This window comes from Hibiscus syriacus, unplaced genomic scaffold (assembly GCF_006381635.1).
Source record: "Hibiscus syriacus cultivar Baekdansim isolate YM2019G1 unplaced genomic scaffold, ASM638163v2 tig00113724_pilon, whole genome shotgun sequence".
In the NCBI taxonomy this organism is placed as follows: Eukaryota; Viridiplantae; Streptophyta; class Magnoliopsida; order Malvales; family Malvaceae; genus Hibiscus; species Hibiscus syriacus.
This window is the reverse complement of record NW_024063470.1, coordinates 1,271,938-1,293,331: the sequence shown is the minus strand read 5'-3', so window position 1 is coordinate 1,293,331 and position 21,394 is coordinate 1,271,938. Positions and strand designations below refer to the sequence as shown.

Sequence of the window (21,394 nt, the reverse complement as noted above, 5' to 3'; positions counted from 1 at the left end):
TTATACTTATAAATCTTCATTATAATTTTAAATATTTTTTATTTTTAATAAAACTAACAAATTTCTATCAAAAAAAAAAAACCTTTAGAGGCCAAGATTTTTACTTATCAAATGGGCCTGATCGGATGGCCACCTAAGAGCAAATGAATGACGTGGCAAAGATGCTGGGCGTGAACGGAAGCCGAAGTCCATCGAAAAAAAAATGCCGCAGATGTAATTTACTACAAAAATAACTTATACACAAAAATAAAATCAGAATCAAGATCAAAATAGTATTCTTTAGTTCGTGCTGTCGAGAGTGGAAAAGCTAAGGAATTCATCCAATCGACGAGAGAGAGAGAGAGAGAGAGAGAGAGAGAGGAGAAACAAAGAGCGATGGGGGAGGAGAAGCGGCACGAGATGATGCAAAATCTCTTCGGCGATCAATCGGAGGAGGATGAAGAGATCGATTCCGAGCACGAATCAAATCCTCACCCCAATTACTCTTCTGTAATTTATTTTTTTTTCTCTTCTACTTTCTTTATTCGTTAGGTTTTATTCGTGCTACCGTATCTTTTATAATTATTTGTTTTCCTTTTCAAATGTTAATTTGGTTCGATGAGTTTTTGATTTAGAGGATGGATTTTAGCCTAATTTTTAATGCAACCTCTTTTACATTGATTTTGTTTGGATATTCCAAGCTCAGGATTGAACAAGTTGATGATTGTTGTATGTTCGATTCAAATTCATTTAAATTGGAGATTAATGTTAACAAAATTGTGTATAGCAGTTTATCTTATTCTTCTTCCGACTATAGGGTCCGATGCTTTACCTGATTATTTAATGGTTGAATATGAATGTGATTCTGAAATCATCTTAGTATGGGCCAAGTACGGTCAATACAATTAACTTCGAAGGGGGATTTTGTTTGAAGTAAATTAGTGTCTACTCGTCTAGAATGTTATAAATTGATATTTTTATACCTGTTTTATGCCTCCCTTATTTTTTGATGCTAAAGAAATGCGAGTTTCACTATAGTTGATCCTAGTTTGCCTAGATGTTTGCTGTTATTGCGAGTTACTCTCTGAATTAATATATACAAATATCGATATATATCAAGGTCAGGAAGAGAAAATTTTGTTCTTACCGCCACTGGTTGTGAGTTTCTCAATTCTCTCAATCTAGAATGACCTAAATAACCTTAGGGCATCATAGTTTGGGTTGATATTTTCTGCTATTATGGAGTTCTCAATTATTTTTGGTTGTGATTAGAAGAACTGTTTGAAGCATTCTGTTGATATGATTTTGTATATAGGATGAAGCTGAGGGTGCAATGGAGCCCGAGGGCGAAGGAGAAGCTGAAGTTGATGTGGAGGGACATGGTGAGGAAGAAGTGGAGAGTGATGGTGACCTACATGATTTAGAACCTGATCCTGGAGAAAGTGAAGGTGAAAGAGTACAAAGTTCCCAAGAAGTAGATATTGGTGATCAAAGGGAAGAGAGTGAAGCAAAAGATACAGATAGTGGAAAAAGAAGATTATGGGCAGAGGGTAGTGACTAGCCGAGAAGGGAAGTGATTGAGAGTGGGTCGGAAAGGTCTGAGGAAAACCGTTATCCTGATAATGAAGATGAAGAGGTTGATCAAGCTAGAAGTCTGAGGTAATTTCTCTATCCCTAATCATTCTCCTTTTCTCATATTTTCCCTTTATTGCTGCTCCTATATTTTATTTGTCTTGTGTTCAATTCTTGTTACTTTCGCATTGATTACAACTTTTCTAAAATGGAAACAATATGTTTCTTTTTGCCCAAACTGAAACAGAAAAAAATTGGTGCACAGCCTTATATAATAATGATTCCAATCCTTGGATGCATTATTGTTCTTACTGTTGTGCCAAACTTGGCTTAATGGCAGCAAATCACCAGGGGAGGAGAAGGACCCAGCTCACCTTTCACATTCAGCTGCAGAAATTCGTGATGTATTTGGTGCTTCTGATGATGAAGAAGCAGAAGCAGAATATGCAGTTCGAAATGAAATGGAACAAGAGGAAGTTGTGAGTATCAATGTCAAAAGCAATATGTTTCTTTATTGTTGCCTTTACAGAACTTTCAGTCTGCCTGCAGTATAGTAATATTAGAAAGATGATGTAAATTCTTTGCCCTCTAGAGATCGCCAATGGAGGAGGAAGTGAGCTATGGGAAGAGTCCGAGACTTGAAGATATGGTGCATGATGAAGATGCTCGTTATGAGTCAGATGATGAGCATGTTGAGCTGAAACAAAAAGAGAAGCCAGTTGGTCCCCCATTGGAACTAGAGGTTCCATTTCGCCCAGCTCCTGCTCATCCAACCAAGGTTAATCTTCTTCTGATACATTTTCCCGTCTCTTGAAAAGAATCGAATTTAGATTCACGTAAAGGATGCCATTATGTAGTTAGTGATATTTTAAGAACTGTTTCACTATTGATTATTCATTAGGCTTTTAGTTATGCTATTTTTTATTTAAAATGGAACTAGGAGTTGAAGTTTGTTCGAGGTTCTGAGAGTCATTTGCTACTTTAAGCACTTGAGGCCAGGCTTTTATTTTAGTCATTCTTCGCAGATGAACATGATCAAAGTTTCTAATATAATGGGCATTGACCATAAACCATTTGATCTCAAGACGTATGTTGAAGAGGATACATTTGTGACAGATGAGTCTGGCTTGAAAAAACGTATACGATTGGAGAACAATATTGTACGTTGGAGGACCGTCAGAAAGAAAGATGGTTCAACAGCAGTGAGTGAACTTCCTCCACCTGCACCTTCTTTTTAATGATTTGATTTTCGCATGCTAGAAAAGGATTCAGATCTATTTATTGCACGTATGTGCTGTACTGTAAGTTCAGGATAGTTACAAACTTAATTGAAGACCTTTTCATTAGGGTGATCGTTAGCCACCACTATAGTTATATTCTTTTATTCTTAACTATGTTTTCTGTTTATATTTCATTGTGAAAATTAATTTTATGCTGTGTTTATCAATCTGTTATTTTCTTAAGCAAGCAGGGCTTCTTATATTTCCTCTTATTGTATGTAGTATGAAAGCAATGCACGCTTTGTGAGGTGGTCAGATGGCAGTTTACAATTGTTAATTGGCAATGAAGTTCTTGACATATCTGTACAAGAGGCACAACATGATCAATCACACTCTTTCTCAGACACGGAAAGGTGACTACTACCTCCTCTGTGACGTGGTTTACTAAAGTATAGAATATCTTCAGTTCTTTTAGCTCCTTTTTTTCCTGGCCAATTCTTTCTAGATGTGAATTGGATCAACCAAAGCTTCAAAGTCATATTATTTTTTTAATCACTTCATTTGCTGCCGTTTATATCTCCTGTTTTTCTGTCATAAACTTGGATGAAACTAAAGAAAAAAATGAAAGTTCTCATGGCTGATCGAGAGTGATCTGAATGTCATTTCTTTGCATCTAGTGATCCGTAATATCATAATTTCTAAATGACCTGGCTTCTCATTAAAGCTGCTGACCTATTATACTAATTATTTGAAAAGCCTCCTAGACTTTAGAATCAAAGGTTCACCGATCGTAAGGAATGATTTAAAAATGAAGAAGTAAAAGAATGTGGCATATTGAAATTCCACGGTTATTTCTATTTGTACATTGTCTTAGACATGAAATCTATGGGACCTGGTATCTTGTTTTTGACAATGTCCTGTTATGTTAATTGATATATAGACTTCTATTATATATATTGCTAATAGCTCAATAGGAGCCTCGGTATTGAGGTTGAAATGCATGTTTTTTAGTTACATTGTTTGAGCATGATATATGCATCAGTTTTTTGTGTCAATACTTCACTGGGGAAAGAGGATTTGGAAGTTTGATTTGGAATTGATTTGGTAGGGTAGGAATAAATTTTGGCCTCAGAACGTTGATTTGGGCTATTATCCCCTCATTCCATGCAATCTACGGTGTTGTTATTTGGTTTTGAGTTTACTTCTAAGGCTGGGTCTATCATGAAATCAATGTAATATTCTCATTTTTGAGGTTGTTGCTGTTTCTTATTAGTGTTTTTGTATCAATGCATGAATATGTTATGGACTTGGAAACTGCTTTAATTGTGGTAATTACAGGGAATTCTTCAATCCCAAGGAAGGATTTTAAGTAAGATGAGATTTATGCCCTCATCATTGTCATCAAATTCTCATCGGCTGTTGACAGCTCTTGTTGATTCACATCATAAAAAGGTCTATAAGGTTAAGAACTGCATTACGATGTTGACCCTGAAAGGGAAAAGGAGGAAAAAGAGAAGGTGACTAATTGCTTATCTATGTTTTGATGGTTCTTGGTGACATGAATTTTATTTTATTTTAATTTTTTGGGGTGATTTTTCAGGCTGAGAATCAAACAATCCGAGCTAATGTACTTCTGAATCGTAAGAGAGAAAGGTGAACCGGAAGTACACACCTGTAGAAAGAAAGCGTCAACTTTCAACTGGGTATCTGGAGGGTGCTCTTGATGAGGTCTAGAATTTCCTTTCCTCTTAAACATTTGGAATGTCTTGTATATTGATAATTATGTTCCTTTATGGCTTATTATTAGACTTGTCAATTTTGACCCGAACGGCCAAACCAAGATGCCAACTCAACCTGATTCAACCATGAAAAGACAAGAACATGAACCAGAAATGACCAAACAAGTATATTGAAATGATCCAACATGAAAAAACCAACTGGCATGCCTGAATGACCTGTACCCTAAAGGGCTCGAACCCAAAATGACCTGAAAATTTTAAAACATGCAATCACCCTACCCAGATTGAACGATCTGAAACCAACCTGACAATTGGCACTTCTACTTATTAGTTTGATTGGGTGCTCTTCTTTTTTTCTTTTGACTTGCACTGATCTTCAATATGTTAGCATGTGTAACTGTTCCTTTTACATATCCACAAATCATACTTAATATGTTGATTTTCAACTATATTTTTTCAGGATGATGAAATGGATTACAATGATTCTCGTCGTTCTCATTGCCGCTTTGAGGAAGACTTGGAAGTAGAAGCTCGGGCAGAAAAACGCATTATGAATGTCAAGAAGGTACTTTAACTCTTATTCGTTGGAAACACTTGTTGCAATTTGTTAACAATATGTTTTTATTTATATTTGTGATTACCAGTCACAGGATTACAGGGATGTCCCTCACAAGTCATCCATGTCAAATGTTAAATCATCTCGGCGGCCTGTTAATTTCTCTGAAAGCGAAAGGGAGGAGTCTGAGTATGAAACTGAAGGGGAGGAAGATGAGAGGCCTGCTCACAATAGGATTGAGGATGAAGAGCCAGAATATGAAGAATCGGAAGAAGAGGAAGAGCGCTATGAAGAGTCTGATGCTAACACTAACAGAGCCTCGGAGGAGGAAGAGGAAGTTGAGGTAATTAGTTATTATTTTTTCTTCAACAAGTTTTCCATGCTTTGTATTTGAGCATAAATTTCATGTACCATATCTGAAATGTATTTCAGATGCTGCTTTTCATGCCTGCACATGCAACACACGTGATCTCTGTATGCCATTGATACCTGTATTTCATCATTCCTTAGATAAATGTTACTAATTTGACAGCTTCTCTAAATGAATGGCCAATAAGTTCAAATAGCATATACTTGAGTGAACTGCTGGTTCCATAATTCAATCTGCTGATTTAGTTTTATTTTGATGTGCCTAATTGTTCTGATAGCTATACTCTATTATTCTTCTACCTACATGTGCCATTCATTGGATTCTATATGGCCTAGAAAAAGGAGATGGATTGTAATATCATACTTATAACATTGTAAGAATATTTATGCTTTTTCATGCTATCAATTTAAACTGTTACATTATGTTTATTCCTGAATATATATATATATTCCTTCGAAAACTCAATGTCGTTATTGCCCTTTACTATCACTATAAGCATTCAAATTACCGTCCTGAGTGGAAGGATGAAGTTTCTGTAAGCATGTTCATTTAACATGTCTGCAAGTTTGGACTTTGCTGGGGCATCTTAAACTGCTATGTACTGGTATCTAAGTTTGTCGGATGATGTTCGAATGTCTGATTGTATTGAAAAGTAGTGATGAAAACATGACCTTAAATTTTATCAATATCCTTAATGTGGAGCATATATGCAGCGTAATTAAAATCAACCGATCTAAGCATTCTTGTCTTTTATCAGTAATAGATGATTCTTTGTATGTGTTTGCATTAATTGGTCCACACCCCCTCCTTATTTTTGTCTCTTAAGTGGAAATAATAATACCTTTTATGCAGAAGCATGGCATGAAATGACATGTAAACCTGGAAATAATTTTCCCCTTAAATTATGACAAATTTGGTTTTGTTGGTTATTTTTGCAGGAACCTAGGCAAAAAGTGAAGGAGTCTGTTGGCAGCAGTAAGCGCAAGGGAATCGAGTCAGATGAGGACTCGCCTCCTAGAAAAGCTCCAACACATCGTCGCATGGCAGTTGTTTATGATAGTGACGACGAATGAAACTTGCCACTCACAAGGTTAGAGCAATCTTCTCTCTCACACACACTCGTACACACGCAAACACACCTTTTCCTGTCTTGTAGTTAGTTAATTGTTTAACGCATTTCTATAATTGATAATCTTGATTATCATTATGTTTCCAGGGGGGAAAATCGAATCATCTGGCAATGAATCGGAGACGTACACTATTGCAGGCAGGAAAGGAGGATGGGGCTGAGCCTGCGTCTTGCTTCTTGAGTTAAGCAGCCATGCTGGGAACACTAAACACAACTTAAGGTTCAAGTGTTAGTCTTTTACTCTTTTTTATCAGTTTGTGAAAAAATTATATATAAGTTCCTAATATTTGGATGTTATAAAATTCTACTGCTAACATGTTTGAACTAAATTTGTCAGTTGACATAATTTAAGACCTTGTCATTCTACTAGCATCATCTTTTGGGTTTAACAATACGTGAAAAATAATTAAAATTGTGACGTAAAACAATTATATGTATAATAATTTAAAAATATAATATAAATACGTGAACAACAATCAATCTGTGATACACGAGAAACGGTGTAATATCACTCGTGGAATCTATTGCTTACATGAAGGGAATACCAATCAATCAAATGGAATAAAAATAATAAAACAGAGAAAATGATGGTATCACTTTCGAGTTTCATGATTTAAAAACAATGGAGTAAACTACATCATTAGCTATTTATGTACTAGCATTATTTTTTTCCTACTTTGTTTATTACATTATTTTTTAACAAAATTATCAAAAAAATATTTTTATTTGAAAATTAATGATAATGATGTATTTTAAAAAAATTCGACTCTTACATGTGTAACGACAACCTTATCAAAGAAAATAGGTTGAATTGAGAAAAACTGATATATGAATTGTAACATCTTAATTAGATATGACTCGAAGAATCAATGGACTAGAGTATTACACATGACTACCGAAGTGACTAACCCAAAAATTTCCTTCAAATCGTTTATAAAACATCATATGAAAACCCTCCATCAAAGTTATAAGATAAAAACATAATATTCAAGTTTACAAATATGGGGAACTCCCAAAATACATCCCAAATAATATCATAGTTTAAAACAAAATAGAGTTATGATTGAATACAAGGGTGCCCTCTAAATATGACTCAAGATGTATTCTGAAGCCTCGGTTGATATGGAATTACTGGTGATGATAATGCTCCTCAATGGGTCTCCTAAGAATCTACACAGGAAAATACATTATGAACGTTGAACTTACGATTTCAGTGCCACACTAATAATTATACTATACTACGTGCATTCACTACATGAGCATGCTAGTGGCAAATTACAAACATATAAGAATACTAACATGCAAAGCTGAGGTAGGCATCATGGCGTGGCCGGACCGTTCTGCATCTTGGATGCATACCCTTATAGCCTACCTAAGATACCTTTGGGTATTTGGGGTGAGACCTGGAACTGCATCAGAAACATACATACGACTAGCTCACTCCTGAAAGTCTTGGGACTTCTGAGCCCAGCCAACTACTGAAGTGCAGTGACACTAGCTGAGATATATCAAGACATTTTAACAAACAAGACGATCTTCAACTGCTAAAGAAACTCGGGTGCCCTGACTGTTTCCCGATCATCATACAAAGGCTAGTTTTATGTTATTCTAGCTGGTATCAGTTCTATATGTAACTACGTTCATTATTGTTCTCGCTTGTAGTTTTATTTAATGATGTTCTACTGTTATTAGGCCCCTCATCTCTAACCCCTTGAACAGTTGGGTTTCTTACCCAGAATAGTGCGCTGGTATTGATACTAAGCCCTTCTATATCAGTACTGACCCTTGAGTATCGATACCTACCTTTGGTATCAATACTAAAAGTGGCTAATGGAATATGAGGAAACTTGGCAATATCGATATCCTTAATTAACGTATCAATTCTTCTGAATTAGGGCGTCAATACCATCTTGAGTATCAATACCAAAATTTGCTTAGTTGTTTGAAATTTAATTAAATATCTATACCCTTACTGAGGGTATTGATACCTTTCACTCAATATCGATACTCCCATGAGTACCGATACCAGAATAGGCTACTAAAGTCTCAGAATGAAACTCGGTATCGATACCCAACAAGCAGTATTGATACCTGAAGAACATGTATCAATACTCCCAGCCCAAAAACCCCTTGTTTTTAGGCTATTTGATGAACAATATTTGTACTGTTCTTTCAGTACCGATATCCAAACCGAGAAATGCCTTGTTTGGGCACAAAAATAACACCCCATTTTCCCTAAACATTCCACTGAGGTTCCCAAACATTATTTAAATCTTATGTATGATAAGAGGGGTCATGCTAGGCCAATAAACATGCTGAAAAACACCACACACTAGAATTTACCATGAACATGCTCACATGCTTCATAACTCATGCAAACCAACAAAACACACCTTGTTATCTATAGGTGGTAGAGATGTATAAGTGTGTTACCTGGACTCCTAAGTTGCTGGAAATACTCAAGGGTCAACCAAGAATTAAAGTTTCTTTTCCCTTGTTCTTGGAGCTTTCTCCAACTTCTCTCGCTAGACAAGAATCAAGCACCTACATTACTAGCTTGATTTAGAGGTTAAGATAGGGTTAAGAACACTTTCTAAGACTTAAATCCACTATAAACGAGCTGGTTCACTAAGATTCCTTAAATCCCACTAAAACCCACCTATGGTCACCATAGCAAAAACTTGCAATTGAGAGCTTGAATGAAAGCTTGGAATGAGGAGATTAAGGTTCTTAATCGAATATTTTTGGAGAAGGTTTGGAATGCTACAAAGTTTCCGCACCTGATATGCTGGGAACAACCCCTAGTTCAGATATGAACTTTTGGATCCAAACAACCTCTTTTGTTGCTTTACTAGCTGCAAGGTATTCAACCTCTATTTTAGAATCATCTAATGTGTCTTTTTTGAACTCTTCCAGCTCACAATACCTCCATTAAGATAAAACACAAAACCTGATTGTGATTATGTCATCCTTATCAGTTTGGAAGCTTGCATACGTGTAACCCTTACACCAAACTCTTCTTTTCCTCCACATACAAGGAATGTATTCTTTAGTTCTTCCAAGTGCTTAAGGATATTTTGTTTTTACATATGGAATCTTATTCATTCATTCTCATTCTTTTGGAGTTAAAGGACACATTTCCTTCAAAAGAGATATACGATGTCTCATAGGCAGAAATCCTTTCTTGGATTCTTCCATGCCGAACCTTTTCAACACTTTATTTGTTTTTGTACTTTGACTCAGACTAATGAGTCATCTTGGTCTATCTCTATAGATCTTAACTCCTAAGATATACGTTGCCTCACCCAAATCTTTCATAGAAAAACAACTACCTAACCAAGTCTTAACAGACTATAAAGTAGGTATATAGTTTCCTATGATGAGTATGTCGTTTACCTACAAGATTAGGAAAGAAACAATGCTCAAGCTAGCCTCCTTATAAAGACAAGGCTCATCTTCATTTTGATAAAACAAACTCTTTGATTGCATCATTGAAACAAAGATTCCAACTTCGAGAAGCTTTTTTTAGTCCATAAATGGACCTTTGTAGCTAATAAACTTTTCCATCATTTCTTGGATTGCAAAACCTTCTGGTTGTGTCATATACATATCCTCTTCAAGTTTTCCATTAAGGAAAGAAGTTTTGACGTCCATTTTCCAAATTTTATAATCATCGAATGCAGCTATTGCAAGCAAGATCCGAATGGATTTAAACATAGTGAAAGGGGAGAAAGTTTCATCATAGTCTATACCCATGAACTTTTCGAAAACCTTTAGTGACCAATCACCCTTTGTATGTTTGTAAATTACCATCTATGTTGATTTTCTTCTTGAAAACCTATTTACACCCTATAAGTTTTACCCCTTTAGGTGGTTCAACCAAAGTCCATACTTGGTTTACTGACATGGATCTTAGATCTTATGGCTTCAAGCCATTTCATAGAGTTTAGACTCTACACTACCTCTTGATAAATTCTAAGATCATCTTGATCCATAAGAAGAACGTCTTCATGCGTGATAATAAGAAATACATATCTCTTGGGTGCATGACGTTCTCTTGTGGACCTTCATAGTGGTTGTGTTTCTAAATATCTTGATTATTCTTGAATAACTTGTGGAATCTGTTCAACCTCTAGTTCATTGATCAATTGTTCTTGAACTTCTCCAAGTTCAATATTTCTACCATTCCCTTTCTTTGAGAGAAATTCTCTTTCAAGAAAGACTCTCGTTTGAGCAATAAACAATTTATTCTCGTTACGATTAAAGAAATAATATCCTTTAGTTTCTTTAGGATATCCAAAAAATATACACGTATGAGATTTAGGTTCGAGATTTGCAGACATATGATGTTTGGCATAAGCGTTGTAACCCTAAATCTTCATAAAAGAATATTATGACACTTTCCAGTCTATATCTCATACGGTGTCTTTTGAACCGATTTAGATAGAACACGATTTAGTGTGAAAACAACTATTTGAAGTGCATGTCCCTAGCAAGAATTCAGAAGATCACTATGACTCATCATCATCGAACCATGTCTAACAATGTTTGATTTCTCCTCTCGGAAACTCTATTCCACTGTGGTATACCAAGTGGTGTAAGCTATGAGGCAATCCCACACTTTTTTAGGAGTTCATCAAACTCTATTCTCAAGTATTCTCCACCTCGATCAGATCGAAGTGCCTTAATACTTTTGCCTAATTGGTTTTGTACTTCATTTTTTAATTCCTTGATATTTTCATGGGATTCATATTTATGGCGCATAAGGTAAATGTACATATACCGACTGAAGTCATCAGTGAATGTAATGAAGTATTGGAATCCACCTTTAGCTTGTGTATTCATTGGTTCATATACATTACTATGTATTAATCCCAATAAATCATTTGCTCGCTCACCTTTACTATTAAAAGGAGACTTGGTCATTTTCCCCAATAAGCAAGATTCACATACATCAAATTGTTCAAAAACAAATGAATCTAAGAATTCATTTTTATAGAGCTTTGATATGCATTTCTCACTTATATGGCCTAAACGACGGTACCAAATATAAGTTTGATTTGAGTCATTTGTCTCTGATATTTTCGTATTTATGTTATAAATGGTATTATCTTGATCCAAAATATAAAGACCATTAACTAATTGTGTCGAATCTTAGAAAACACTATTGAGATAAAATGAACAATAATTATTCTTTATAATTATCTCAAAACCAATATTGTCCAAACAAGAAATATATATAATGTTTTTAGTTAAACTAGGCACAAAATAGCTAGTCAATATATTTAAATCAAATCCACTAGACAAATATAAAACATATGTCCCTATAACTAATGCAACAACTCTTGCTCAATTTCCCACTCGTAGGTCCTCGTCTCCTTTAGCCAGATCCTTTCTCTTTTGTAGTCCTTGTACTGAAGTACAAAAATGAGAACCACAACTGGTATCTAATACCCAAGAAATAGATGTTGACAAGTTAACATCAATAACATAAATACCTGAAACAAACGTTCTATTTGCTTTTTTCCTTTTTGACCTCTTTAAGGTAAATATGGCAGTTTCTTTTCCAGTGACGTCATAGTGGAAACATTTTCCTTCATTGCTTACTCCTCCTTTCGATTTCAATTCATCATTTCCTTTGGCCTTGGCCTTTCCATTACCCTTATACTTTTCCACTGTCTTATTCTTTGCCTTTCTTTGTCCTTGCGGACCATCAGAATGGGCATAGGTCCAACATTTTTCATATTACTTTCAGCAGTTCGTAACATGCCATGTAACCATGGCAAAGTATTTTTAATTTCATTCATATTGAAATTAAGAAAAAATTGATTGAATCTATCCAGAAACAATAGTAGGATAACATCCGTAGCCATTTCATCTTTGAGAGGAAATCCCAACTTTTCCAATGTTTGGATGTAGCCCATCATCTTGATAATATGAGCTCTAGAAGAAATAACTTCTAGTTCATTAGGAAAGGGTTCTTCAATGACATATTCCTTCATTTTTCCTATTTGAGAATAATTATCAAATTACAGAACTAGTCAAGAAAGTTCAAGCCCCTCAGTTTATCATTCTCAAGGATCGATCGCAATGATAATGTGTTGTTTGCCGTTAAATGTACAACAATGGAAATATATGATGTAAGTAAATTTACCAAGTTTAAAATTTATAAATAGGTCTTTATTTACAAATTACTTCCACTATTTTATTCAAAATTAAAAACACTCATGTTTTAATTTTGGACAAACTTCTTGAAAGTTTTCTAGGTAAAATGATTTTCTATCGTAGTTTTAAGTTCATTATATTAAGATTTAACATACAAACATAAAATCATACAACAATAAATATATGATTAATGTTTAATCAATGATTGTAATAACTTGTTTAACCAGATTAACATATTAACCGTGAAAGCCATTGAATCGAATGCATACATATTACATACATGCCAAAAATAGTAAATCAAAATGCATCTCATACATATGGCATCAACCATGTATTTAACCCGAAACCAGATCGTACAAGTGGCCCTGATACCACTGTTGGGATCATCAGTACACCCATGGTGCAACGAAAAAATTATATGGCAATCTCATCAGTAATCCATGTACGAAAATCAAAATTAGGAGGAAGGGATGCACAATTTACCTTGGGTTCCTAGAAAAACAACAATTTGGCACTGCAGTCACGAATGATTCAAATCCTAAGGCTCCATGTTAACGTCTAAACCTCTACTCAGAACATCAGGCTGAGAGAAAATATTTTTCTTTTCTCAAAAACTATTTTGAGAAATTATTTCTAAAAGATTAAGTGCGGCTACTAGATCTTTCTTACCTTTTTATATGAGTTACCCTAACCTTTGGGGTTTTTAATTCTGAATTAATTAAATTTGAATTTAATTATTTTGAATTAAATAACCATTAAAAGAATTATAATCATAATTACATTCTTTTAATATTAATTTATTCTTCGATCATGTACAATAAATTGTACAATTAAAATCCATTTAATATTTTCTCATTTCAACCCTAGGGTGTGACCCTGTAGGTTCCTGCAACATTAGTAATAATTATTAGAAACATTCTAATATTACAAACAATGAGTGACATCTAGCAATATATCATTGTCACCTAAGTTATAGGAAATCATTATTCAAGATAAAATCTTCGCGACTAACTCGTTTTATGTATTCAATCATTTTATCCTTTATATCTAGAATAGACAATAGTCTTGGAATAATTATACTTGTATAACACATCTATTATTTCTTGATATCTATAGTAGACTATAATGAATGAATAATTTTTGATATATCATATCAACTTATTCGAGCATGGCCATGCATTTGTAGTCTCACTCAATCAAGTGGCCTATGATATATTACCTATTATGTAGGAAAGACAAATCATATCTTGATCATTCACACCCCACTACATATATCGTGACATGTTCATTATCAGTCTTTATAGTGCAAGTAGTTACGGAGCATGTTTAACTGTATCAAAACATACAACAATATATGTTGAGATAGTAATGATCTCAAGTCTAAGGATATTCTAACACCATAAGACTTATATCTTTGTTTGCCGCTCAGGAAACGATGAGGACACCCAAATTACTTGTGTTTCTAAGTGACAACCATCCAATTGTTTGAGAAATATCTGGATATATCCAAGTCAGTGCGATGCACTTCAGTTGCTAGTAGAACGTGGGCTCCAATGCTATGTGACCCTAGAGGCATCCTATGTACTTTGAGGAGTAGACTAGCAAGACGTAGCCTCTGATGCTATGTGACCCTAGAGGCGTCCTAGGTACTGGATAATGAGGGCCTTTCTAGATGAAGATTCTAATATAGGGTGACCCGAGTCTCATCTAGGTTACCTTGGGTAGGATAGAGGAGTATGAGTCTCAAGATGTTAAGTGACTCACTGACTACACCATGATGTCTATTGTTGTTCATGTGATTGTACCTGATGTTTTTGTGATACAGGTACTATCATTGTGTTGTATGATGATGCATTATAGGATGATACTGAGGATAGAGACCTAATATTCAGTTACTTATGGTGAGGCCCTTAGTAGAGACTAAGGTAAGAGTTCGGATGTTTTTCGTTCGCAGGTTAGTATACCCAGTTGTTCGAGGAATACTGTCACAACATGATTTCTAGTATTCCTTACAGAGTATAATATGGTTACTTGAAGGGGACATATATATTCATAGCACTCTTACTTATGTATTGGGATTTGTAAACTTTGAGTTGTATTATTTGTTTTAAACTATGTGTCACAGAGCTCATATTTGTAAAAGTATTTTATTATTGATTTTTAAATAGTGATTATAAGTATTGATTTAAAAAAATGGTTACCCACTTTGGTGGTTCCGTATGACGTTCAAATCCTTCGGACTTCAACTCGAATTGGATTAGGGCGTTACATTTAGTAGTATCAGAACATCAGTCTTAGGATATAATAGTTAGTTATAGTAAGATGTTAGTGAATACATACCCTTAGGTATTAAAAGTAAACCTATAAAACTGGAATCCTGATGGTGCTTTCTCATTGTATCCGTGTTTACAGAAGTTGTGATGGATTTGGGTTTTGAGCGTAGTCTCGATGGTAGAATGGAGAGTTGTGTCTCTCATCCTAATAATTCTAGTGATGAGTTTGTTGAGTTAATCGATCGACGAATATGGCCAAGAGGGGGTGAATTGACAATTAAAATTTTGGTGGAAGCTTTTGCAGAAAATTGAAAATAATTGCACAACGATTTAGAGTGGTTCGACTTTCTCAACCAAAGTCTACGTCCACTACCTTAGTTATCCACACTAATGATTTTCCAACAAATTCACTAATTTGTTCTTTCTTTTGAGGCCAAAGAGATAACCTTACAACTCCCTTAATAATATACCCCAATTCTTGAGAACACTCTTTCTCAAAGAGAAGATTACAAATTTGCAAACTTAATGAAAAACCTCACAAGGTAAATGTGTTTGCACAATTCTAGAACAAAGAAAAGAACACTCAAGAATGAATACAATTGAGTACAAGTAGTGTTCTTGAAAGCAAAATGAATATTGAATGAAAAATAGTCTTGAAGTGCTCAAACAATGAGTTTGATGATTTCTCTTTGATTCTCTCTTGATTCTAGTTTCTTGTTGTTTCTTATAGTTGATCAATGGCTTCTAAGATTGTTTAAATACTCATTCAATCGATTCTGAATGTTGGGGATGATTAGTGGAGTCAAAAGAGCCGTTTAAGTGTGAAAACAATTAATAAAATCAGTTGGGAGCGTCAATGCATCGATGCATACACAAGGTGCATCGGTGCATCAAGTGTAAAATTCAAATATTTTGACCGTTGGAACACTTAGTGCATCGGTGCACTAAGTGTGCATCGATGCATAAAATGCATTCGATGTTTTGAATAAGCCTAAGTGCATCGATGCATGGTGTGTGCATCGATGCATAAAATGCATTCGATGTTTTCATTAAAACCAAGAGTGCATCGATGCATGGAGAGAGTGCATCGATGCATAAACTGCATTCGATGTTCAATTTATTCATTGGTGCATCGATGCATGGATTGGTGCATCGGTGCATCCATTTGAAAAATTGATTTTAGGCTTGATTTCGGTTCAAAATACTTTGTGAAAATTGTTTCAAAAATATATTAAGTATAAAACACAATTTTACACATTTAGTGAGGTTTGAAATTGATCTTGAAAGACTTGGAGTAATAATTTGATATTCGATTAATTGAATTGAATATACTTATAAAAATCTTTCTAAAATCTTAAAATTCATTTATACTTAGTTTGTTATATCGAAACATAAAAATATTTTCAACAATCTCCCCCTTTTTGATATAACAAAACACTTGAGTAATTTTAAGATTTGTTAAAAATTTATTTTTGAAATCAATTTGAAAAGTTGAAAATTACTCCCCCTTACTATGATACATCTTTTCCCCCTTTTGGTTAAATCAAAAAGACTCAATTTTTTTTAGCCAATTTATTTAATAATAAGATTAAATTGCTAAGATCACAATCAAAAGAGAGATTAGCCATTAGTTTCATAATCAATATTCATATCGAATGTGAAATGGTAAATTGGTCATATATGTCTAATGATGCAAAAATAAGAAAATTCAAACCAAACTAAACATATATGCATTAAATTCTTATAGCCAAAATAACCAAAACAATAATCAAAATATTTAATCATCCAAAATAAACAATCCAAAAATGTTAAAATCAATCCAATTTTTAAATCCAAGAAAGCATAACAAGAAAAAAGAATCTACTCCATCGGAGGATCGGGAGGAGGAGGAAATCGTGCTTGCATCTCAAGAGAGAGAGCATCCATACATGCAAGCATCTGCCATTGAAACTGCATTTGTTGAGCTTCCAAAGTGTCTAAGCGATGATTCACCGCTTCGTTGTTAGCAGTCAAATGGGATTCGATGGAAGTAAACCGTAGATCAAATGTCTCCAAAAATGAGCAAAAATATGGAGGCACTTGATCCTCTTGTGGTGCAGGCGCATTGTCGGGATCGTCAATTTCTTGAAATAATCCTTGAAGCTCGGGATCATCATCTGCAGCTGGTGCCGAAGGAGTATGAGGGGCACGAGAAGATCTAGGAGCAGGAGGTGCTCGTGAAGAACTCGCTCTCGGAGTTTTCTTAGAGGGTCGATAAACCCATTGACCAGTTTCCTCGTCCTGTTTCCAATCAGATTTCTTCAATGAGGTGAGATTGATTTGGTTTTGGAGAGGAATGGGATTGTCAAGAGAGATGTTAAGATCGAGTTTGATAAAAAGGAGACATCCATAAACTAATGTTTCGACATGTTTTGAAGGAATAATGTTTATGGTATCCACTAGCTCACTAAATATAATGTGTGGCAAGTTTATTTTGTTCTTATTCTTGATACAGTGCATCCACCATAAATCCCTAATACGAAGAGTGGAGTACCTACCTCCGGATGGTCTAAACCACCAAGAGATCATCAAATGAAGAAAATGATCGTGATGAGATCGTAGAGTACTAACACTATCATTTGGAACATATGGATATTCCACAGTTTCTTTCTCATTATATAAACCATCGTCATCTAGCCCAAAATATGTAGCGATAGACTCGGAGTCAATATGAATATATTGTCCTAAAAGATAGGATCTAATTCCTATAGTCCCACATTGAGTCTCATTTTGAATACATACCGCATTAGAGTAGAAAATGCAGACTAACTGATGATAGACGATAGGTTTTAGGGAAAATAGTTTATCAAACTTCCATGTTTTGAGAATCGGAAGGTATTCGAAGTCAATATCAATCATGGCTTGAACAGAAGGAATACGCTCTTCTCGGATTCTATAAGATTGGAAGGAGTTCATATACCTATGGTAGAGTTCATCCCTACAACGCTCAGGCATATTAAAATAAGAACTTATAATGTTTTGGTCATTCGGGTTTGGATTTTGAGGAGGAATGAGAGGTCGGTTTGAACAACTCGATGAAGACCTAGGGCGTTTTGGGTTTGACATGATTTAGGAAACAAAATTATAAATGTAACCTGCAATTTTGAAACACATGTATGCAAAATAATCAATCCCAAAACTCAATTGAGTCTGCAATAATTCAAGGTTCTCTAAACCGAATCCTAATGGGCAAAGTTTTTGAAAACTATTTGAAAATAACATTTAGAGATATCATAATTCATATAGTTTTTCATGAAAACAATACAATTAAATAAAAAACAATGATTTTCGAAAATAACATTTTTTTTATTTCAAAAATTCAATGACAATGTTGAAAAATTGCTTGTTTTTGACAAAATTGATTGTGAAATCTAGTTTAGAAACATAATATAATCAATGCCCGATATAATGTTCATCCTAGAACTAATCAAAACTAGTTTTAAGTTCAAAAATCAATAAAACAGACGTTTTGAAATATTACCTTGAAAATTTCGAATTTGAGAGGAATGTGATGTTGTTTTGCACGAATTAATGATATAAGCAGGATTTGGAGTTGAAGAACGATTGAAATCCGTCAAAAATACGTTTATTTAAGACAAATGGAGAGTTGAGAGAGAGGCGGCAAAGAGGTGTTTTGAGGGTTTTGAGATAAAGAAGAGAAATAGGGTTTTTAACCAAAACTCGACGGATGCATCGATGCATGGCCTTGTGGATCGATGCATATTCAAGGAGTGCATCGGTGCACCTTCATGGTGTATCGATGCACATTCAAAGGGATGCATCGATGCACTGTTAAGTGTATCTATGCATTAAGCACAAAAATATCAAAAATCCATTTTAAACACTCAAAATGCTAAATTAATTAGCTCTAGTGGTATTGACAACTCATATATTGAAAATTAATCATGTTCAATCAATAAAATTAAACCTTAAACTACATTTGAACATAAAGTTAATTTTCACCAAAGAACATAAACTCCTCATAACTAATAGCAAAGAATGCAATAAAAAAATTATTATTATAAGCATTTTTCATTTATTCTTAAAAGTGCTAAAAATATTTTAAACACTAAGTGAAGATAGGTCAGTTAAACCTAATTCTCTCCTAAGTGTCCAAAATCTTTCTTTGTCTAAAGTTTTTGTAAAGATATACGCTAATTGGTGCAAAGTATCAACAAATTCTAGAACTATATCTTCCTTAGCGATATGGTCTCTAATGAAGTGATGTCTAATTTCAATGTTCTTAGTTCTAGAGTGTTGGATGGGATTTTTAGTGAGACAAATAACACTAGTATTGTCACACTTGATAGGAATGGTACCTACTTCAATTCCATAATCAAAAAGTTGTTGTTTCATCCATAAAACTTGTGCACAACAACTACCGGTTGAAATGTATTCAGCTTCAGTGGTAGATAATGCAACACAATTTTGTTTCTTTGAAAACCAAGAAATCAACATATTTCCAAGGAATTGGCAAGTACCGGAGGTGCTTTCCTATCTAATTTGCATCCTCCATAATCCGCATCAGAAAAGGCATGCAAGCTAAAGCTAGAGTCTCTAGGATACCAAAGTCCTAAACTAAGAGTGTCCTTAAGGTATCTAAAGATTCTCTTAACAGATAGTAAATGTGATTCCTTAGGACATGATTGAAATCTAGCACATAAGAAAACACTAAACATAATGTCCGGTCTACTTGCAGTTAGATAAAGCAAAGAGCCAATCATTGACCTATATAATTTAATATCCACACATTTACCTCCTTCATCTATGTCAAGCTTTGTTGATGAGCTTATTGGAGTGTTATGTGGTTTCCCATTTTCCAGTCCAAACTTCTTGAGCATATCTTTGACGTACTTAGCTTGATTGATGAAGATTCCATCTTTTCTTTGCTTGATTTGGAGTCCCAAGAAAAATGATAGCTCCCCCATCATGCTCATCTCAAATTTACTTTGCATTAGCTTAGAAAATTCTTGGCAAAGAACATCATTAGTATAACCAAATATTATATCATCAACATAAATTTGAACTACTAATAAATCTTTACCTTTATGCTTTAAAAACAATGTAGTGTCAACCTTCCCTTTTGAAAAACCTTTTTCGATTAAAAAATTTAACAATCTTTCATACTAAGCTCTAGGAGCTTGTTTTAAACCATAAAGAGCTTTTGTCAATTTAAGAACATGATTTGGAAATTTTTAATCTTCAAAACCAGGAGGTTGTTCCACATACACTTCTTCTTTTATAAAACCATTTAAAAATGCACTTTTAACATCCATTTGATATATTTTAAATTCATGAAAACATGCAAATGCTAATAACATTCTAATTGCTTCCATCCTAGCTACGGGAGCGTATGTTTCATCATAGTCTATGCCTTCTTCTTGAGTATACCCTTGAGCAACAAGTCTAGCCTTGTTTCTCACTATATTACCACTTTCATCAAGCTTATTCCTAAATACTCATCTAGTACCTATAGTAGATTTATTTCTAGGCCTTTCAACTAATGTCCATAATTTACTTCTCTCAAATTGATTTAACTCTTCTTGAATAGCCATAATTCAATATTCATCTTTTAATGCTTCTTTGATGTTCTTAGGCTCTGTGCATGAAATAAATGCAATATAATTACAAATATTTCTAAGAGAAGATCGAGTAGTTACCCCTTTGGATGGATCACCTATAATTTCACCATCCTTGACATAGTTGTACTCTCTTGGATAAGATACTTCCCTTTCTTCAATGGTTGGATTCTCGAGAGGATCATGAGTTTCCTCATATTTTGTTTCTTCTTTTGATGATGATTCTCCAACGTCATGTCTATCGTCATTTGCTTGTACAATACCTACATCATCATTAACACAAGAATCCTTTCTCGCAAGGGGATTATCATCGAAAACAACATGTATAGACTCTTCCACAACTAAAGTTCTTTTATTAAATACTCGATAAGCTTTAGAATTTAAGGAATAACCCAGAAAAATTCCTTCATCACTTTTAGCATCAAATTTGCCAAGGTTTTCTTTACCGTTGTTTAAAACAAAACATTTACATCCAAAAGGATGAAAATAGCTAATGTTAGGCTTTTTATTTTTGAAAATTTCATATGGAGTTTTCTTTAAAATTGGCCTAATCATTACTCGATTTACAACATAACAAGCGGTATTTGTGGCTTCCGCCCAAAAATATTTTGGCAAATTATTTTCACAAAGCATGGTTCTAGCCATTTCTTCTAAAGTTCGATTTTTCCTCTCAACAACTCTATTTTGTTGAGGGGTTCTAGGTGCTGAAAAATTATGACTAATACCATTAGAATTACAAAACTTAGTAAATCCGAGATTTTCAAATTCAGTGC

General features: G+C 34.3%; 1 pseudogene; it reads left to right on the top strand.

The window, feature by feature from the left end:
- The first annotated feature begins 263 nt into the window (after positions 1-263).
- LOC120187207 lies at positions 264-6,935 on the top strand (annotated as a pseudogene).
- Positions 6,936-21,394: the final 14,459 nt, after the last annotated feature.